Raw genomic sequence first — 20,668 nt, 5'->3', positions numbered from 1 at the left:
ACCCTTTATTGGCCTTCTCCCAATTCTCCATTTGAAACAGGATCATAATCAGTTTTCAGAGTGGCTTACTCAGGAATTAAGTAGCCAAGCACGGGATCACTGCTTCTTGAACAATTCTATAGTCCTTTGCATATTTTTGGAAAAGGAATGTGATGTCAACAGCCTCATGCTTTTGAGAATATCCTTCCTAGGTGGGCAAGTGCTGGGCTGGGGGAGAATGGGGCCTTGTGTTTGCATAAGATGCTGCTCAAGAGTGGCTTTATATAAGACAGCAGGAGGAAGGCATTCCGCCTGCCTCCCCCTTCCCCTGAGCTGGCAGAACATGATTGGATTATTGAGTGATTATGTAGTAAGTTCAATCACCGATATTTATTGAGCTCCCAGCATGTTCAAGACTCTGCTAGAAGGTGATACAAAGTCATGGTTTCTGTTCTCAAGAAGCTTATCATCTTGTGTACATGTATAGAAAAAGGAATATGGACAGAAATCATGAATGTCAGATGCCAGCTATGATTAGAGGGAGCAATCTCTCTCATTCAATAAACATTTATTGAGCATCCATTAGGTGCTGGGCACTAAGTATTTGGCAGTGAACAAAAAAAGACAGTCTCTGCTCTCATGGAACTTGAACTCTAGTAGACCTCAGTGAACTCTACTCCAGGCTGGGAAGAACAGGAGAGAATTCAAGGAGGCAGAATTTAAATAGAATCATTAGGGACCACTGACTTCAGAGTTGAGAGAAGGGAGAGGGCACTGCAGGTAAGAAAACATCATCAACGAAGGTACAGAGGCAGGAAAACACAAAGAAGACTGTTCAGGGCTGGGCACGGTGGCTCACGCCTGTAATCCCAGCACTTTGGGAGGCCGAGGTGGGTGGATCACTTGAGGTCAGGAGTTCGAGACCAGCCTGACCAACATGGTGAAAGACCGCCTCTACTAAAAATACAAAAATTAGATGGGCATGGTAGTGGGGGCCTGTAATCCTAGCTACTCAGGAGGCCGAGGCATGAGAATAGCTTTCACCTGGGAGGCAGAGGTTGCAGTGAGCCGAGATCACGCCACTGCACTGCAGTCTGGGTGACAGAGCCAGACTCTGTCTCAAAAAAAAGAGACTGTTCAGGAGAACAAGGAAGTGACCCAAGGGCTAGGACAGCAGGACCAAGGGGCAAGTGGCACCAGGGCAGAAACAGCGTCACTGTCATCCTTGATAATAACTCTGGACCTCCTATGCCACGGTGCTGAGGCAGGACAACAGCTGCTCTTTGATTTCTTCAGAGAGCAACTACAGACAAAGGGACATTTGTCTCTAAACATGAGTAACTGGAAAATGTAGTGCTGAGGACTATCAAGTGTTACAGAATGGGTGGTGGATTTAGAGATTTTATGGGGCAAATCACACCTCCCACACCGCCACTTCGTATGGTGAAAGTCTGACCCATGGACCTCTGGAAGGAGGCCTCTGCCTCCTGTTAGAGACAGGCCATTGAGAGGCACAGGTGATAAGCAAGCAAAGGAAATCAGCTTCCACTGCTTCAAGCAGCACAGTCTGGGATTAGTTGACCCGGTGTGATGAGAATCGCCAAGTTTTATGTTGTATTAGTGAAGCTTTTCCACTTGTACAATGTTTTTTTCTTTCCAAAGGTAGGGGGAACAAAACATGCTCCTCTGGCCTCCTCGAGACTGTTTTTTTTTTTTTTTGAGATGGAGTCTTGCTCTGTTGCCCAGGTTGGAGTGCAGTGGCATGATCTCAGCTCACTGCAAGCTCCACCTCCCAGGCTCAAGCGATTCTCCTGCCTCAGCCTCCTGACTAGCTGGAGTTAAAGGTGCCCGTCACCAGGCTCAGCTAATTTTTGTATTTTTAGTAGAGACGAGGTTTCACCATCTTGGCTAGGCTGGTCTCAAATTCCTGACCTCAAGTGATCTGCCCGCCTCGGTCTCCCAAAGTGCTAGGATTACAGGCGTGAGCCACTGCGTCCGGCCAATACTGCTTCTTTACTACAGAGACAGGTTTGTGTATGTGCAGCCCAGCTTGTTGAATGATAAAGCAGCAAAACAGAGCCTCAGTGACACAGGGGCTGGCCGTTCCCTGTTCCTATAGGTTTCACAGCATGAGATACACATAAGAGCTGCTGCTATACAAGTGAGGCTCTTAAACATCATTAAAAACACATATTTGAGGTTAGGCACAGTGGCTCATGCCTGTTATCCCAGCATTTTGGGAAGCGGAGGCAAAAGGATCCTTTGGGCCTGGGAATTTGAGACCAGCCTGGGCAATATAGCGAGACTTTGTCTCTGCAAAAAAATCAAAACATTAGCCAGGTGTGGTGGTGCACACCTATAGTCCCAGCTACTCGGGAGGGTAAGGCAGGAGTACTGCTTGAGTCTAGGAGGTTCAAGCCACAGTGAGTCATGATCACGCCACTGCACTCCACCCTGGACGACAGAGCAAGGCCCTATCTCAAAAACAAACAAACATAAACGGCCCAAAAACCCCAAGCCCAAAACCACGTCTTTGGAACTGCTTAATGCATTTAGGAAGCATGGAGTCCTTATGGTGGTATGGGCTTGAGGTTTCACCGAGCCCCTGTGAAAACTCCAAGCGCTGTCTCCATGGTGGGGGGGTGCAGTCAGTAGCAAGATAACAAAACTCAGACGGGAAGGACAAAGTGCAACATGGATGCTCACGAGTCCAGCCAAATTCTGAGTGCTTAAGAAGAGGCTTGTTCATTATGATATTCCTGGTAATATCAACTCTCAAACTACTCCTTGGATCACCTACCCAATATTTATTTTTGGGAACATTTTAAATCAAGAGAAAAGCTATTAATAAGTTAAATAAAAGCTGTTGAAGGGATTCCTGCGAGTGGGAGGTTGAATAGGGTGATTTCTAAAGTCCTTGCCAACACACGATTCTAGGATTCTATCACTGCTTTCCTCCCGATCCCATGCAATTACATATTCATAAGCGACAAAGAGCAATAGAAAACAGCTAATTCATATGAAGGGCTGCTCTGACTGTGGGGGGAATTCGCTTGGATAAGAAAGTGTCTGTAGGGAATTAGGGTCCCCAACCTGGAGCTGAGGTACTGATGAGCCAGTTACTGAATTCTCAGTGCCCATAAGGTGCAGAGTTGATGACGAGGATCACAGTCAGTTAAAGGACCAGAGTCATGACAAATACAAACCAGGAAATAGTTCAGGGAAGGGTTGAGCAGGCACACAAATAAATTCAGAGCAAGCGAAGCAAGTTACGATAAACAAAGAAATGTCAGTCTTCCCTGTGAGACAAAGATGTAAGCTGCAATGGAGCCAGTAGAGAGTGAATGGGCAGGCCCTGTGCAAGAGGCTCCCGCCGGGCAAGGAGGCTGCTGCCTGCCGTTCTGCAGGTGGCTGTAGACAGAAGGCATGTGGGAACCTGCATAGCAACTCTGTCTTCCTCTGGAGTCTTTCCGCTTATCCCACATGGCAGGGTCTTCTTGGCTCTTGCTTCTGATACGCTCACTTCCTTTTTCTTTTCTCCTTGGCCCTTTCTCTCCTTCTTCCTTTAAGGTAGCACTGCTTGTCCCTGCTCGCTGCCCTGCACTGATGGATGCACAAGTGAGGGGTCTACACACCCCTCCTTCATTTCCTAAGCATCCCACAAGTCCAAGTGAAGATGTATGATTACATTTGTATTTTGGAAACATAACGATGGATTGTGGTTATGACTTTAAAGGAAGGGCACCCTTGTAATGGGCAACTGGAGAATGAATTAAGGTCAAGAAGGCTTGGGGTGGGGAGGCGAGTCAGGAGGCCTATATGATAATTGGATGATGATTTAACCATGGATGAGGAGGCTTGCACCAGGGAAGCTGGAGAGGCTGCACTGACACATCACCACCAAGCTGCTTTTGGGACCCACGGGCCTTCCCTTGGTTCTCATCCTCAGCCTTGCCTCTCTTTGATAACTGACCCTGTTGACCTCAATTCGCTTTCCAAGTCCCCTTAGGGTTGCTAATGTGTTTTGCTGGTGTCTGCTCATTTCTCCCATCATTCTTCTGCCTCTTCCTTCTCCCGCTCCCTCACTCTGTACCCTGGTCCACCTCCACGGTGAACTCATTGACTGCCAGGCATCTACCACCAGATGGATGCATTCCCAGCCCTGACTTCTCCCTGGGTCCTAGGACCATATGCTCATTGACTTAAGTATCTCTAATTGGATGCCTCAAAGTGAAGTCATCACATCCCTCCACCCCCACAAAATGGGGCTCCTTTCCAGCTCACCCCACTTATTCCAGCAGAACCATTACTTTTTCATCTCCAAAATTAGGATGCTCAAGAGTCATCTTTGCTTATCACATTTGCCTTTATTTCTTGAGTTTCTGCCTTCTTTTGGGGATGTACCTCATAGTCACTTTTTCTTCTTTATTCTCAATGCCACTACTCCCTTGGCGTGGGCCAGATAACTGAAATAGTCTCTTGCCCAGTTTCTCTGCCTCTAATCTTTCCCTCTGTCCAATCCAATTTACAGCCTGCTGCCTGACTCACTTTCATCATCCCACAGGTTCCCTCAAGAACCAACTTGCCTATCACACGGAATCCAAATTCTAATTACTCCCAAGGCCCCAGAGCTGCCCTCCTTTACCCCATCATGTTTTTCCGTGTTCAGTTCATAACATCCTCTTCTTTTAGGTCTGACCCTTCCCTGTCATTTGTGCACACCATGGCAATATTCTCCTTACTTGACACTTCTGTGCATGTTGCTTTTTTCATCTGTGATACTCTCTCCTTCTCTTATTCAAATCCTAAACATCCTCAGAGTTCAATTCTACCTCCACTTTTTTTTTTTTTTTCCTGAGATGGAGTCTCGCTCTATCACCCAGACTGGAGTGCAATGGCACAATCTTGGCTCACTGCAACCTCTGCCTCCCAGATTCAAGCGATTCTTCTGCCTCAGCCTCCCGAGTAGCTGGGGTTACAGGCTTGCACCACGATGCCTGGCTAATTGTATTTTTAGTAGAGATGGGGTTTCACCACGTTGGCCAGGCTGGTCTCGAACTCCTGACCTCAAATGATCCTCCAGCCTTGGCCTCCCAAAGTGCTGGGATTACACGCGTGATCCACCATGCCTGGCCTACAAGTTCTACCTCCACTTCTAGTAGCATTCCCCCGACAGCTCACCCAGGTTTCTGCTGTAGTCAAGAGCCTTGGACTGCACTGTATCCACCTTGGCCGCTGACCCTCCGTGGGAGGTGCTATGTCAGTCAGAGTCTTCTGTTAGACAGCGTTCACCGTGGCATCCTAGGTAGGGATTGCGCTGTTAGGGTGGCTTGTGTTGACCCAAATGTCCCTTCAGACCTCATCCATTCGATTTTTCACTGCGTTGGTTTTCAAATCCCTAGGACTTATCTATGCTGAGCTTATCAGACTTCACCTTCAGCTGCACATCTCCAGATAGAGACAGGACCAGCACATTCTGCCTCCACCCAAATGATTCTTGGCCATAATCCCCTGCCTGGGTAGACCGTTACTCTCGCTGGCCTCTGGATTGACGCAGTGCTATCTCTGCACAATGTTCAGTTTCAGTTCTTCCTGAGGAACTTTTTGGTGCCTTCCAGAAGGCTCTTCTTTCCCTTCACACACCTTCCATTAAACTATAAGAGTCATGCCAGGCACTTGTTTCTAGGTGTAGCAGTTATCTCTCCAATTAAGCTATAAGCTTCTTGATTAAAAAAAAAAAAAAAACCAGAAACACAGCATCTTCTTTCCTTGGACAGCTGTATCACTGAACACAGTGTCACATAATAGGTGCTCATGAAAACACAACTGACTTATTTTGTGTCATACCATGTGACTGGCCACTATCCTTCCAGATGCCCTTGAAGAGGTTTGCATAGGGATTAGGAGACCTGGGTTCTCCACATGACCTTGTCACTATGTACTTTGTGTTCCTGGTTGAGTCACTTAAATGTTATGAGCCTAAGTTCCCTCAGTCGTAAGATGGTAGCAGCCATTCCCACTTGATCACCTTAAGAATTAACAGGGGATCACCTGAAGTTAGGAGTACTAGACCAGCCTGAGCAACATGGTGAAACCCTATCTCTACTAAAAACAGAAAAATTAGCTGGGCAGGGTGGTGTGTGCCTGTAGTCCCAGCTACTCCGGAGGCTTAGGCAGCAGAATCACTTGAACCCAGGAGGCGGAGGTTGCAGTGAGCAGAGATCGTGCCATTGCATTCCAGCCTGGGTGACAACAGTGAAACTTCATCTCAAAAAAAAAGAATGGCCAGGGGAAAAGACCAACAGAGTGTTGACATATCTGACAAACTTCATTGTACATTTAATTAACTCATTCACTCACTCAAATCATTCAATGTATGTATGCTACACAAATGGCCGTGTTATGAAATGAAGATGAGTCAAGAGTTTTCAATTCCACTGAATTATTTTCATGGAAAGTGACTTCATGAGAAGTAGGAAAGCGAAACCAAAATTTTCTCCATAGAAACTAATTTAATGCCCACACTACTTTAACTTATTTTATAAACCAAATACCAGAAATTTGGGCACAGAAGAGTCTTTGACAATATATAACCTAAGTAGGAAGAGGGCCAATCAGCGTTCTGGTAGGTGCGGCAGAGTTGGCAGGTGCTGTGAAGGTGGGGATAAGATCTTGTTTTGTACATCCTAATTCCAAGTGCCCTTTTACTACAACTGCTTCCTGCCATCTCCTTCAGGCAAAACCCCAGGTTGCTGAAGTGCGTGCTGATTTTATATTGGAAGGCCAGTTCTGGGTCACTGCACTACCAGTCTTTCTCAACCAGGGTTTTCTATCCGAACTAAAAGAACACAGAAAACGATCTGTGTGACTGTAACCTTCCTATATACCACTCTCAGTGGCCAGGAGAGGAGTCGATTCATTACAATGGATGTCTTAAAGCAGGAGGGCTTATTTCTCCCTGGGAACCCTCATTGGGGAAGGCTAAACACTGACTGATGGACATATTTCTCACTGAGGCCGACGGCATGTGGTATTGGTATTGGCTGACCAAAAACAATAGGGCCCTGTCTGTGCTGCAAGGGGGACGGGAGGGATTTTTCACTGAGGAGCACTACCTTAATGAACTCAGTTGCTTTTCTATGGCCCTTGTGCCCACACGTCCCTCACTGCCCTACTTCTTTCCTGGGACTGTCTCTTGTCTTAACCTTTTCCCTGCCACGCATCACAATTAGGCCATTCAGACCAAATTTTCTACTCTAAAAGCATTCACAGAGAAGCCATTTCAAGCAGCTGAAGATTCAGCAGGCATGATTTAATGACATCCGATTCTTTCTGCACCCTTCAAGTAGTAGCAGCCTTTTTTGAGTCCATCTTTTCAGTGGGTTCCCTGGCCCTGAGCTGCGGGGTCAGAACTCTGGCCAGAAGACCCAGCACAGACCCCTGGCTGCAGCTGCAGCTTGTGCATGGCTAGAGAGAGATTCCTGCTTGGGCTATTACTGTCCCAGGTCTGGACTCCAGTTAATATGGTCGTCACTGTCACCTCTGCCTGCTGCTATTCTGTAGTCTCTGCAGTAGGAATTCAGTTTTCTCTTTATTCCCTGTCCTTGGTCTATGCCACAGACCCTTCCTTTAAAGGGTGTGTCTCCAGCCCATGAATTTCTGGCTGGCTAGAGCTGCATTCTCTCTCTTTTCTGCTCTTTTCTTCCTGACACCCTATTAGAAAATTAGGGTTACTTCTTTATTTTCTGTATTCAGTTCTCCCTGACCCTTCTACGTATGCCACCATCATACAGGCATATAGCTAATCTTTACTTGGGTTTAGTCTCTTCAAAAATAGACCTATTTATAGCTTCCCAATATATAACTGCATATTAAATGCAGACCTATACTTCAACTCTCTTACTTATAATTTGAATTTTGAAATTCAGAGTTGTTCCATGGTTCAAAAATCACCTTTGGGCGGGTTGTTTTGCCAAGAAAACCTTTTATCAAAAACAAACAGTTCACTGGCTGGCAATACACACTTTACTGGAATGGCCTCCCGCAGTTTGAGAAGCTCCTATCTGGTTGTAGCCTAACTGGTCGAGGGTGTTCTTGTCTGTTTCTTGGGAAACTACTAAAGGAAAGAGTGGGAAGTGGGCATCCTTGGGGAAAATAGCAAAGCCTTTAGGGTTTCAAATGGAACACAGTAGGCAACTAAGAAAAGTAAAAACAACCAGTTTTTTTGTTTTTTTTTTTTAATTAGAGCCTCAACCAAACTCAAATACAATTTGCATGACCACAGCTGAATTTGCCTATCATGTATACCACAGGGCATTTGCTTTTCTTGGTTACATCATGACTCAGACTTTATTTAAATCCTTTTTACAAAGAAATAAGGGAGATAAAAATGACAGAAATAAAGTCATTGTTTGCTCTCTGCCCAGGCAGCATGGGGACAGGCTGATCTGACGTCAACCCCAAGTCCCCATCGGTGGGGCTGTTATTGCCATATGGCCTGCGGGGCTTTGTTATATTTGTGGGTTGGACCTTGCTCTGATAATCACTTGTTCTCAACAGCCCAGGTGTTTCCAAATCCTATTTCACTGGTTGAATTCATCTGATATTCACAGTCCTCGAGGCTAGTGCTAAGAATGAGGTGGGAGGCGCCTCTCACAGAGGGCTAGCCAGTCTAGATGCGTAACAAGGAAAGAGTTATTCCAAGCAACAGAAGATATCTGCGTTTTCCTGGCAGATCCAGTGACAGAGAAACTCACAGGCCCCAGATCTTGGCAGGAGATAGGAAGTGGTATGAGCACCAAAGGGGAGCTACGCACCATTAACAAGGAAACAGAATCTGAAAACTCCAAGGAATATGCACATGGATGTTCCCACCCCCATCTGCTCTTCCACATTCCAGAGAATCCCAGCTTCTAAATAGACACCTTTTTATTATGGATAATCCGGGTGGTATGCTGGCATGCTGACACTGGGGGGAGAGGGGTGGGGTTGATCTATTGTCAATTTCCTTGGTATAAATACTGCCTCCACGGCCCATTTCAAGCAAATAACATTTTAACTACTAGCCCTTAAAAATCCCAATTATTTAACAACCAGCTCCTGCAAGCTAGTATGAACTGGCTCCGGCACACCACTGGGTAATACTTAACACACTGGAAACCCTGAGAACAATCCGACACCCAGTATAAGGATCTCTTCTACAGAATCCCTGACAGCTGTACACCAAACCTGTTCTGCTCTCCACGGATGAGCTGCTCATGAAGTCAAACATCTGCCCAGCTTAGAATGCCCTAAGTGCGCCCACTGGAGAAGTGCAGGACAAATCCTCCCATCTGTGGTGTCTTCAACATGGCAACCTTTTACATACTTGAAGACAGTGGTCATGAACCTTGGCGTCTTCTCCTTTCTTCTCCATGCTCAAACACATCCCCAGATCCTTCTATTACCCTTCACATCAAAAGTATAACGGCCCTCCCACAATATAATGAATATAAAAATGTACCACATGTAACATAATACAATGCAGCCATTATCTCCCTTGCTCTAATCAGAAGAAGAATTGTTTTGCATCACACATAAAATACACTAACACTAATGATAGCTGATTAGTTAAAAAAAAAATCTCATAATGTTTTAAGGAAGTTTAGGAATTTGTGTTGGGCCACATTCAAAGCTGTCCTGAGCTGCATGCAGCCTGCAGGCTGGACAAGCTTGCTCTAAATACTATGTTTTTCGTACTCTCCTAAGATTGCATTAACCCTTTTGACAGCCATCTGATACTAACCATTCATCCTTATGCAACTATCTCCCCCAAAGCCTTTCCCTCCTCCCAGAGTCTTTTAATATCATTTCAGGTTTTTCACATTAACTGATTTTTAAAATATACTTGCTAAGACTGTATTATTCTCACCAAATGTTTTATGTTCAGCTTCGCTTCTGTCCTCTATTGAGATTTTTTTCAATTGTGATTCCCTCATCTGGGATCTTATTTATTCTTCCAAAGGGTGTTACCCACAAAAGTGCTAAAAAGCCTTTTATGTCTTCATTCAATTCACTCACATAGATTTCTGCAGGATCTACAAGGGACCTCGCCCTCTTTAATCCATGCTCTTTGAGTACAGTCCTTAGTTAAAATCCAGCCAGCGGCACCACTCTCCAATCTGCGTTTTTCCATCTTGCTCATAGAATTTCACACACTTGTCAAATGCCTAGTTGAAATTTACAATGTACTTTTAGCAGGAAAGCACTGTATAAAGGTAAGGATTTGTCTGTTATTTCCCTGCCAGAACTCTCTGAGAATGTTATGAAGAAAATAAATGGGATTCATTTGGCATGCCTTTATCCTCAGTGAGGTCACATGGGTACCCTGTGGTCTTTCTATAGTTGCTTATAAACCACTTGCCAAAGAAATCCTGTAAGAAATTTCCTTGGGAATCAATCACATTCAGGTTGAGTTTACCACTCGGGCCATATACCAGGGCTGTACAAGCCTGTCCCTAGTTCTCTTTCCTGTGTACGACTGCCAGGCGAAGTTTCCTAAAACCCACTTTCTTTTTTTTTTTTTTTTGAGACGGAGTCTCGCTCTGTCACCCAGACCGGAGTGCAGTGGCGCAATCTTGGCTCACTGCAACCTCCTCCTCCCAGGTTCAAGTGATTCTCGTACCTCAGCCTCCCAAGTAGCTGGTATTACAGGGGCACACCACCACACCCCGCTAATTTTTATATTTTTAGTAAAGATGGGGTTTTACCATGTTGGCCAGGCTGGTCTCAAACTCCTGATATCAAGTGATTTGCCAGCCTTGGCCTCCCAAAGTGCTGGGATTACAGGCGTGAGCCATTGTGCCCGGCCTGAAATGCCACTTTCTTCAGGTTGCCCTGCTGTTCAGACATTCTTGACACTATCCAAGTCCTGTCTCTGACTATCAGGGTTCTCTGTCATCAGACCCCACCTTCCCACTGGCCGCTATGGCCTCGGTCTGGGTTTCAGGCCACCCTCTTTCTGTCCACGACCTTCGACCTTCGATACTAATTCCTGCTCACAATTACCTCAGCCCAGGAACTCTCCCTGCATCCTGCCCTTCTCATGCTCACGAACCTTTCAAAGTGCACTTCAAGTCCCCTCCACCATGAAGCTTCTCCTCCAGGTTCTGGTCTCCACTGACCTTCACCTTCTTTATACGATATTCAAATGCTTACAGCCATGGATTCACAGAAGCCTTACTTGGAAGGCTGGACTGGAGGTCACCTAATTCAGCTTTCTTCCTAAGTAGGAAGGCAGCAGTCAATGCAGCCGGAGAGCCACAGGGGCCCTGAACGCCGGCTCTGCCACCGATGAGCTGGAGGCCTCACGGGCTTCCTCCACTGTCCTGACGTTGGGATAGGACACTACACTGAAAATCCTTCAGAAACTAAAAAGAGCACCTCAGCTATGTCTACTGGAGTTTTACTGGTATTCTAAGCCAAACCGTATGTAACCATAAAGGTAACTGGTGGGAAGGAGGGGCTCCAGGCAGGGCAGACCTGAAACAAAGCTATTCGTCTATGTTAGGGATCCCAACCCAACAGAAACTGTAAATAGCTTTGGGTAGACCATCCTGGCTAACACAGTGAAACCCCGTCTCTACTAAAAATACAAAAACTAGCCGGGCGAGGTGGCGGGCGCCTGTAGTCCCAGCTACTGGGGAGGCTGAGGCAGGAGAATGGCGTAAACCCGGGAGGCGGAGCTTGCAGTGAGCTGAGATCTGGCCACTGCACTCCAGTCCGGGCGACAGAGCGAGACTCTGCCTCAAAAAAAAAACAGGGTTTTGAGACATTAGAAACAAACAAACAAAACGTAAAAGTTAAATTCAATTAGACTCTGGGGTAAAATTTAACCTTGAGACGTTAGCATTCTCCACAATGCTGATCTTGGAAGCTGGAGACAGACTAAGCAAGGACAAGGAACTAGCCAGGAACTTCCTCAATTCTATCTCCTGCTTTCCCGAAGCCCACCTGTAATGCTAGCCCAAGAGTCTTCCTTCACCAGCTCTCAGAAATATTCTTATCCTCGACTTCTGCCAAGCCAGTGTCCACATACAGGCTGACCAGGGAACAAACCCCAGAGGCCTGAGCCAAGGGGCCATTCTTCAAGGAGGACTCTGCCCCCACGCTTGGTTCCCTGAGTCCCTGACGACCCTCCTTTCATAGTTGGTCATCTCGCTTCAGTGTCCGCCCCTCATGCCCAATCTGATCCAGGTTTCTCCTGAAGTCAAACAAACGAGCAAGCAAACCAACCAACCAACCCACCCAATATCTCACCTTAATCTCACTTTGCATTCAACGACTTATTTTTCCTGTCATCTGCACCCTTCTTTCTCAACTACAGTAAGTAGCTTGAGGGGCTGGGTACAGTGGCTCAAGCCTGTAATCCCAGCAACTTTGGGAGGCCAAGGTAGGTGGACTGCTTGAGACCAGGAGTTTGAGACCAGCCTGACCAACATGGCAAAATCCCGTTTCTACTAAAAATACAAAATTAGCCAGGCGTGGTGGTGGGTGCCTGTAATCCCAGCTACCAGGGAGGCTGAGGCAGGAGAATCGCTTGAACCTGGGAGTCGGAGGTGACAGTGAGCCAAGATTACGCCACTGCACTCCAGCCTGGGGAACACAGTGAGACTGTCTCAAAAAAAAAAAAAAAAAAAAAGTAGCTTGAGGATTTTTCTCCCGCAAACTCTTGATTTTTATTCCTCCCACATGGCTTCCACCCTTCCTGCTGTGGTGCAACATCCCTTTCAGGGGACAATGAGGGCCATCTCCGCTGGTCTCTTCTTTTGGTAGTGAGTGGCTCTAAGCTGTAGTGTAGCCCTCAATTTCTCTGCTGTCTCCTTTCTCGCTCTCCACCATTAACTAAGGTGTCCCTTTGACTTTCAGCTACCTTTTCCTTCCGCATATTAACTCAGCCAAAGCAGAAATGATCAAAAAACCTAATCTCTGCTTCTAACTGCTCCCTAATTTTTTACCTTAATCATTTGCATAGACATCCTACAGATACCAGCTATTTACTACACACCAACAAGCAGCTCAGACTCCTTCCTCTGACCTTAATACAGAGTGTCCCTAACACCACCATAACAACGGTTTCTAAAGGCTTAAAATTCCTTGCAGCTCTTTCCTTGGTTACCCTTCTTCATACTTTCTCTCTCTCTTTTTTTTTTCAGACAGGGTCTTGCTCTGTCACCCAGGCTGGAATGCAGTGGTACCATCATGGCTCCCTGCAGCCTAGACCTCCTGGGCTCAGATGGTCCTCCCACCTCAGCCTCCTGAGTAGTGGGGACTACAGTTGCATGCCACTATGCCAGGTTGATTTTTGAATTTTTTACAGAGATGGGGGTCTCACTATGTTGCCCAGGCTGGTATTGAACTCCTGGGCTCAAGAAATCCTCCTGCCTTGGTCTCCCAAAGTGCTGAGATTACAGGTGTGACCTGCTGTGCCCAGCAGGGCGGACCTGAAACAAAGCTATTCATCTACATTAGGGATCCCAACCCTTCGTCATTTTTCTCTCACATTCAACACTTTTAAAACAAAACCCAACAGACTCCTTTTATATAAAGTATCAGGAATTTGCTGTGTCTTCCCCATTTTCTTAGCTTATGCCCTAGCTATGCATGCACTGACCTGGCTCTCCTGGATAGAGTCCTGCCTTCAGCTTCCTGGCTCCATCCATCCATCCATCCATCCATCCATCCATCCATCATCCATCCATCATCCATCCATCCATCCATCCATCCATGGTGCTTAGTCACAATTTTTATTCTACTACCCACCAACCAGAAATCTGCAAGCGTTCTTTATCCTCATTATATTACCAAACTCCTCCCCTCTAAATGAGTGCCTGGCCCTTCACTTTTCCTTCCATGCATGCTCACTCCATTTGGGCACCCAGTGCCATCTACCTGGCTACTATGACCCAGATGCCCATTTGTTCAAGGTCCTGCAGCATTCAGTTCAGTTCAAATGTCTGTAATGGGACTTGTTCATGTTGAGCTTTGAGAACATTCTTCAGTCATTTCATGTCTTCTATTTACAACTAGACTGTAAGCTCTTTCAAGTCAATAAGGAGGTCTGTTTTTTTTTTTTGTTTTTTTTGTTTTTTTTTTTTAAACACTGAGCTGCCCAGATGGTGCTTTCAAGATAGCAATTATGTGATAGGTCCTGCCAATAGACAGTGACTGTTGGGGGCCAGAAGCCAATTTCCATAAGGACTGGCAGTGACACCCAATCAAAGATACCCAAAAGAAAAGGGTAGGGATGACATGGTGGCCTGTTTCGGGAGATTGCCATTGTCAAAATAATTCACTGGTATACTGAAGAGCAATGTTTTACCTGTTTTGGTCCTCCTTCAAAGAAAAGGTCAAGAAGAGTGTTTTTTTAAAAAATCACAGTCTAAAGTGAGGTGGGAATGTCAAGCTATTATTTCCAGCTACCATGGGTTCAGGCCTTCTGAGACTTGAGGAGCAGGGACTGCCATGGTGTGTTCTCTGAAAGAGGCCTTCGCCACACAAGCACAGAAGACAAAGGGCTCACTGGAACCATCAAGGGTCCTCTGGAGCTTCTTAAAGTCAAAGATTAAGTGCCAAAATGTCAGTTTATGTACTGGTAAATATCATCTTCTTCCTTGGAGTTTTAAGTATTCAGATAAGATGCAACAGAACGAACTGTCCCACAGAGTAAACAACTTTCTGGGAGTAGGTCAGAGACTCTCAGTAAAGCAGTCACTCTTTTAGAATGCCACAAATGAATGCAATCATTTGTTAAGAGGCACCACAGTACAACAAGACACCATATTTTGGGGATATGAACTGATGCCTTCTAGTCCTCCATAAAGTACTGATATAACAAAAACATATCAGAAATGTATTAGACAACTTTGTAACAACACGAAAAAAACAAAATTAAAAAAATCCACATTCTGGCTGGGAGCAGTGGCTCACTTCTATAATCCTAGTGCTTTGGGAGGCTGAGGTGGGTGGATCGCCTGAGGTCAGGAGCTCGAGACCAGCCCGGCCAAAATGGCGAAACCTGTCTCTGCTGCTATACAAAAATTAGCTGGGTGCGGTGGCAGGTGCCTGTAATCCCAGCTACTCGGGAGGCTGAGGCAGAAGAATTGCTTGAACCTTGTTGGGGGGCGGAGGTTGCAGTGAGCCGAGATTGCGCCACTGTGCTCCAGCCTGAGCAACAGAGTGAGATTCCCTTAAAAAAAATAAAAAATAAAAAAAAAACACATTCTAACTCTAACACAATATATTTTCATTTAACTCCTTAAATACATAGTTGTAATCACAGTATCATATAATTTTGTCACTTGATAGCCTATAATTACCTTTGCATAGTTTTGGTCTTTCTACTTATAATCAAGTCCACCAATTATTAATACTCCATCTTACAAACTTTGTTACTGCTCATTTGCTGATTTTGGTTGTTTTGAATATTTAATCTTTAGAAACAGTTGGATAATCACATATATGCATACAGCTTTTAAAAAATTAACTACTTGTAATTTTAAGGAATGAGATTATCAGGTAAAAGGATATAAAAATATTCATGGCTGCTGCTATGATTTGAAAAACTGACCTTTAGAAGAACTGCACACATACATAGTTTTAAATTAATTTTATAATTTTTGATCCACCCTTTGTGACAACTGGTAACATGGCAGAGTGTCACTAACCTGGTGCTGAATCACTGCTGCAGGATCCTAATGTAGTAACTGCCATTTCAGAAGTGGCACTGACTCACTGGCTTTTATCATCAGAAAACAACAGGAAAGAGTGAGCTGCTTTTTAGAAACATTGCCAGATTCTCAGGAAAATATTTGTACATTTGTATAATATATAAAACATATTAGTCAATTTTCTTTATACATTAGAACAATCTAGTTTCATAGGTATTAAGTAGCAAAATATATTCTATTTTACTTTGGCTTATCTTTTAGGTAAGAACAAAGAAAGCAGTTACTTGTGGCCAGGAGCAGTGGTGTGCGCCTGTAATCCCAGCACTTTGGGAGGCTGAGACGGGTGGATCACCTGAGGTCAGGAGTTCGAGACCAGCCTGACCAATATGATGAAACCCTGTCTCTACTAAAAATACAAATACTAGTTGGACGTGATGGCATGCACTGTAATCTCGCTGCTCGGGAGGCTGAGGCAGGAGAATCGCTTGAACCCAGGAGATGGAGGTTACAGCGAGCTGAGATCATGCCACTGCACTCCAGCCTGGGCGACAAAGCGATACTCTGTCTCAAAGAAAAAAAAAAAAAAAGCAAGCAAGCAAGTTACCTGCATATGATATGCAACTAAAATCAATGGTATCTTATGCAATAATAGATAACTTCAATGTTAACTAAATAAGTGTAATTAACGTGAAATGCTATTTTAAAAAGGTATGATTTACTGGCCGGGCGTGGTGGCTCATATCTGTAATCCCAGCACTTTTGGAGGTCGAGGTGGGTGAATCACGAGATCCTGGCTAACATGGTGAAACCGCATCTCTGCTAAAAATACAAAAAATTAGCCGGGCGAGGTGGCGGGTGCCTGTAGTCCCAGCTACTAGGGAGGCTGAGGCAGGAGAATGGCCTGAACCCAGGAGGCGGAGCTTGCAGTGAGCCGAGATTGTGCCACTGCACTCCAGCCTGGGTGACAGAGCGAGACTCCACCTCAAAAAAAAAAAAAAAGAAAAAAAAGGTATGATTTACTTTTCATTTAACTGGGTATCTGGTGAGACATTTCTCACCTGAGGCATGAATAAATATCTGAAGTTTGATTAGAAAAAATTAACAAATGGAATCTATTCTGTTAGAGTTTAATGCCATTAATTTTGTGATTAAAAGTAACAAATGCTATTCAAAATTTCTGGGTCTGACTGGTTACATTTGCACATTAAATTGGATATAACTGTTCTATTTAGTTGAAATAAAATCCAGCTTTGAATCCAAATGGTTAAAAATGGTGAAGTAAAAAAAGACTGATGGCTGCCTTTTACTCCTCTAAATGTAATTATTTACATGATTGGCTTTTGTCTGTATGCCTTTCAAATGTCAAGATATTCTGAAAATAATCAAATAACCATGAAAGAATTCAAGTGGCAGGATCACTTTAACCTGTGCATTATATAATGCAGTCAATTTACAGAAAAGCCAATTCCATGTTCTTATCCAAAACAACAAAATCAATGATGCAGTCTTAAAATCTCTTCCTTTGAATTAATCCCTTTACCTAATAACCACATTCTAAAAATTGAGGACTTTTCATTCTGGATAGAGTGACCTTTCGGGAAGAATCACAGAGTCCTCTCCCCAGCCCCAGACCATGATCAATCCCCTTTGGCTAGGAGGTCAACTGTGTACTCAGCTTCCTTTTAAGTCATTTCAAAGGATGAACAATAAACAGAAGCCGTGCTCTCTCACTTTGAGGCGCTGGTGATCTGGCAGGGGAGATAACACCCAAATAGGGAGATAATTGTATTGTGACTGTACATAATTAAAGGCAGCGGTGACAGTAATAAGCCAATTTTTTCTTTTGTGGACTGAGAGAGGAAGATCTTAAAAATTTGTTTTCTTGAATTCGGCCTTTCAAGACTCATTGGTGAATGAGAAAACGAGATAACTGGTCCTCCAAAATGTATCTACTGAGCATGGTTCTCACACGGATGATATCTGGCAAATAGAGACGAGCGTGAGACCACATAAACGCCATAGGAAATTCCCAGGTCTCACTGAACTGTTTCATTTGCAAAAACACTGTCACAGTCAGTGGGGTTGGGGGCGCGGGCAGGGGGGACACATTAAGTAATGAAGTAAAAAGTACTAAAGCATAGAATGTCAGATATTTCACACACACAAAAACTACAATGCTAGGCTACATCAACTATAATGGAACAAAAAGACTACAAACATGATAAATGTGTGTGTGTGGCTTTTTTAGGAAATTGGTTAAATATAAAGAGCTATTGATGGTGGTCATACGGCAATGAGGTCAACACGAAAGCCAGGCACAAGAGTACCCATGGATGAATTTTCAACTGGAATAATTAAGCTTTATTGACTTCTTGTGGCCATTATTTTAACCTTTTACTTATTGAAATGCCAAGACAAATCAAAACGGCACACAATTAACAGGTTAAATTTATTTTTCACAAGGCCTGCTAAAAGATTTGGTTGAAATTACTCTCAAATTGCTTTCGGAGGTTTGGCAAGTGAGACCATACAAGAAAAACTAAACATTTTCGAGTCATGTTGTTTTGAGAGGCGGGCCTGAGAAGGTTCAAGTCCTACAAGGCTGTTCTTCTATACTACAGTCGTTTTTCTGGGCGGGGCGGGGGTGCCAGACTTGAAGAGTCCCCCTGATCTGCGTTCTGAATTGAGATTCTGGACATTGCACCCAGCTCTTCATATGTCAAAAGAAACTGTGGCTGGGGATGGTGGCTTACACCTGTGACCCCAGCATTGTGGGAGGCTGAAGAGGGAGGATCATTTGAGGCCAGGAGTTCAAGACCAGCCAGGGCATCATAATGAGAGCCTATCTCTACAAAATATCAGTTAAAAAAAAATTAGCTGGGCATGATGGCACACACCTGTAGTCCCAGCTACTCGGAAGGATCGCTTGAGCCAAGGGGACTGAAGTTGCAGTGAGCCATGATCGCACCACTGCACTCCAGCCTGGGTGACAGAGCAAGATCCTGTCTTGAAAGAACAAAAAAAGTGAAGGAAGAAGAAAAAAAATTGTGTAATTATTTATGATTCCTGTTGACTGCAGCAATTAAACAGGGAGGTGTGTAGCTGCCACCTTTGCATTCCCAATCATTCAAAATAGGTTTTATTTCCTTTTTTTTTTTTTTTTTTTTTTTTGAGGCAGAGTCTTGCTCTGCTGTTCAGGCTGGAGTGCAATGGCACAATCTCAGCTCACTGCCCTCTCTGCCTTACGGATTCAAGCAATTCTCCTGCCTCAGCCACCCCAGTGGCAGGGATTACAGGCGGGCACCACCATGCCTGGCTAATTTTTGTCTTTTTGGTAGAGACAGTATTTTGCCACGTTGGCCAGGCTGGTCTCCAGCTCCTGGCCTCAAGTGATTTGCCTGCCGCAGCCTCCCCAGGTGCTGGGATTACAGGTGTGAGCCACCACATCCGGCCCAAAATAGGTTTTTAAAGCCAAGTTTCAATACCTTCTAGTTCTCATTACAACTTGAAAAATAACACTTTAAAACTCCACAACTGGACACAATGAACCAAAAGAGTGATCTGCTACAGAAAGAACATTAAGATATTTTTATAATACTTGAAAACAAAGTATTACAACTGGAATTCAGGGAATTGAAGTTGGCATGTCAAACAATAATAGAAGATTCTAAAGGTAAAAAGTAGAATAATTAAAAGAAATACTAATTATACCAAAGACAGGTTTATAGAAAACAACACTGGTGAACTTTTTATTTATAGACTTACTTATAAAGAACTTCTAGTGTGACATTTTTTCTAACATTGTAATTGCCCTGCACCTATCTTTACATCAGTCTCCGTAAACACTGCTGAATGCAGATCAGAAAATTGAAGATGATTAAGAAATATTTATATGATCTGTGTACCAAAATGGATTAGACTCACTGGTGGTACTTTCAGTTGAGAATAAAGTTTTTTTTTTGAGACAGAGTCTCTCGCTGTGCCACCTAGGCTAGAGGGCAATGCATGATCTCAGCTCACTGCAACCTCCGTCTCCTGGTTCAAGCAATTCTCCTGCCTCATCTTTCCAAGTATGTGGGATTACAGGTGCACGCCACCGCACCCAGCTAATTTTTTTGCGTTTTTACTGGAGACGGGGTTTCGCCATGTTTGGCCAGGCTGGTCTCGAACTCCTGACCTCAGGTGATCCGCCTGCCTCGGCCTCCCAAAGTGCTGGGATTACAGGCGTGCGCCACTGCACCCGGCTGAGAATCAAGTTTTAATGGAGTGACTTTAATGCATTTATGAGAAATGGGCATCACTAAAATCTAAGCCTTGAATGTGATAGCTCAGATTCGAGACAAAGAATTTTTTAATTCCTCCTATTTGTTTGCTACTTATACCTCCGGTTTAAAAAGATACATCTGGGCCGGGCGCGGTGGCTCAAGCCTGTAATCCCAGCACTTTGGGAGGCCGAGACAGGCGGATCACAAGGTCAGGAGATCGAGACCATCCTGGCTAACACGGTGAAACCCCGTCTCTACTAAAAAATATAAAAAACTAGCCGGGCGAGGTGGCGGGCGCCTGTAGTCCCAGCTACTCGGGAGGCTGAGGCAGGAGAATGGCGTGAACCTGGGAGGTGGAGCTTGCAGTGAGCTGAGATCCGGCCACTGCACTCTAGCCTGGGCGACAGAGCGAGACTCCGTCTCAAAAAAAAAAAAAAAAAAAAAAAAAAAAGATACATCTGAAGTGTAACATTATAATATATGATTCTATATTTTTATAAAAGATTTTTATGAGTTTCTTATAGTTTATATCTATAGCTCACTCATTCATTTGTTCAATATTTATCTAGTGACCACAGTGTATGCTGAACACTGATTTAGATGCCAAAGATAATGCAGGGAATAAAGTAGATGATTCGCCTATGGGTGACTCCCTGCCCTCATGGAATTTACATCTACCTCGTAACACTTGAAGATACGTAGAATTGATTAGCTAGT

General features: G+C 44.5%; 1 protein-coding gene and 1 long non-coding RNA gene across 9 annotated transcripts in view; both read right to left on the bottom strand.

Annotated features, from left to right (window-relative positions):
- Nucleotides 1-20,668, bottom strand: part of HIPK2 (homeodomain interacting protein kinase 2) — a 221,726-nt gene that overhangs the window by 92,850 nt on the left and 108,208 nt on the right. The window lies entirely within an intron of this gene.
- On the bottom strand, nucleotides 1,696-19,784 carry LOC117072906. Its single transcript, XR_004433004.1, has 4 exons — nucleotides 19,673-19,784; nucleotides 5,511-5,520; nucleotides 5,409-5,413; nucleotides 1,696-1,708 (listed from the first exon to the last, which is right to left on the bottom strand). It is a non-coding gene; the product is annotated as an uncharacterized LOC117072906 (long non-coding RNA).

Source organism: Trachypithecus francoisi, unplaced genomic scaffold (assembly GCF_009764315.1).
Source record: "Trachypithecus francoisi isolate TF-2019V2 unplaced genomic scaffold, Tfra_2.0 Lachesis_group4, whole genome shotgun sequence".
Classification (NCBI taxonomy): Eukaryota; Metazoa; Chordata; class Mammalia; order Primates; family Cercopithecidae; genus Trachypithecus; species Trachypithecus francoisi.
The sequence above is the reverse complement of the archived record's forward strand: the minus strand, read 5'-3'. Positions and strand labels throughout refer to the sequence as shown.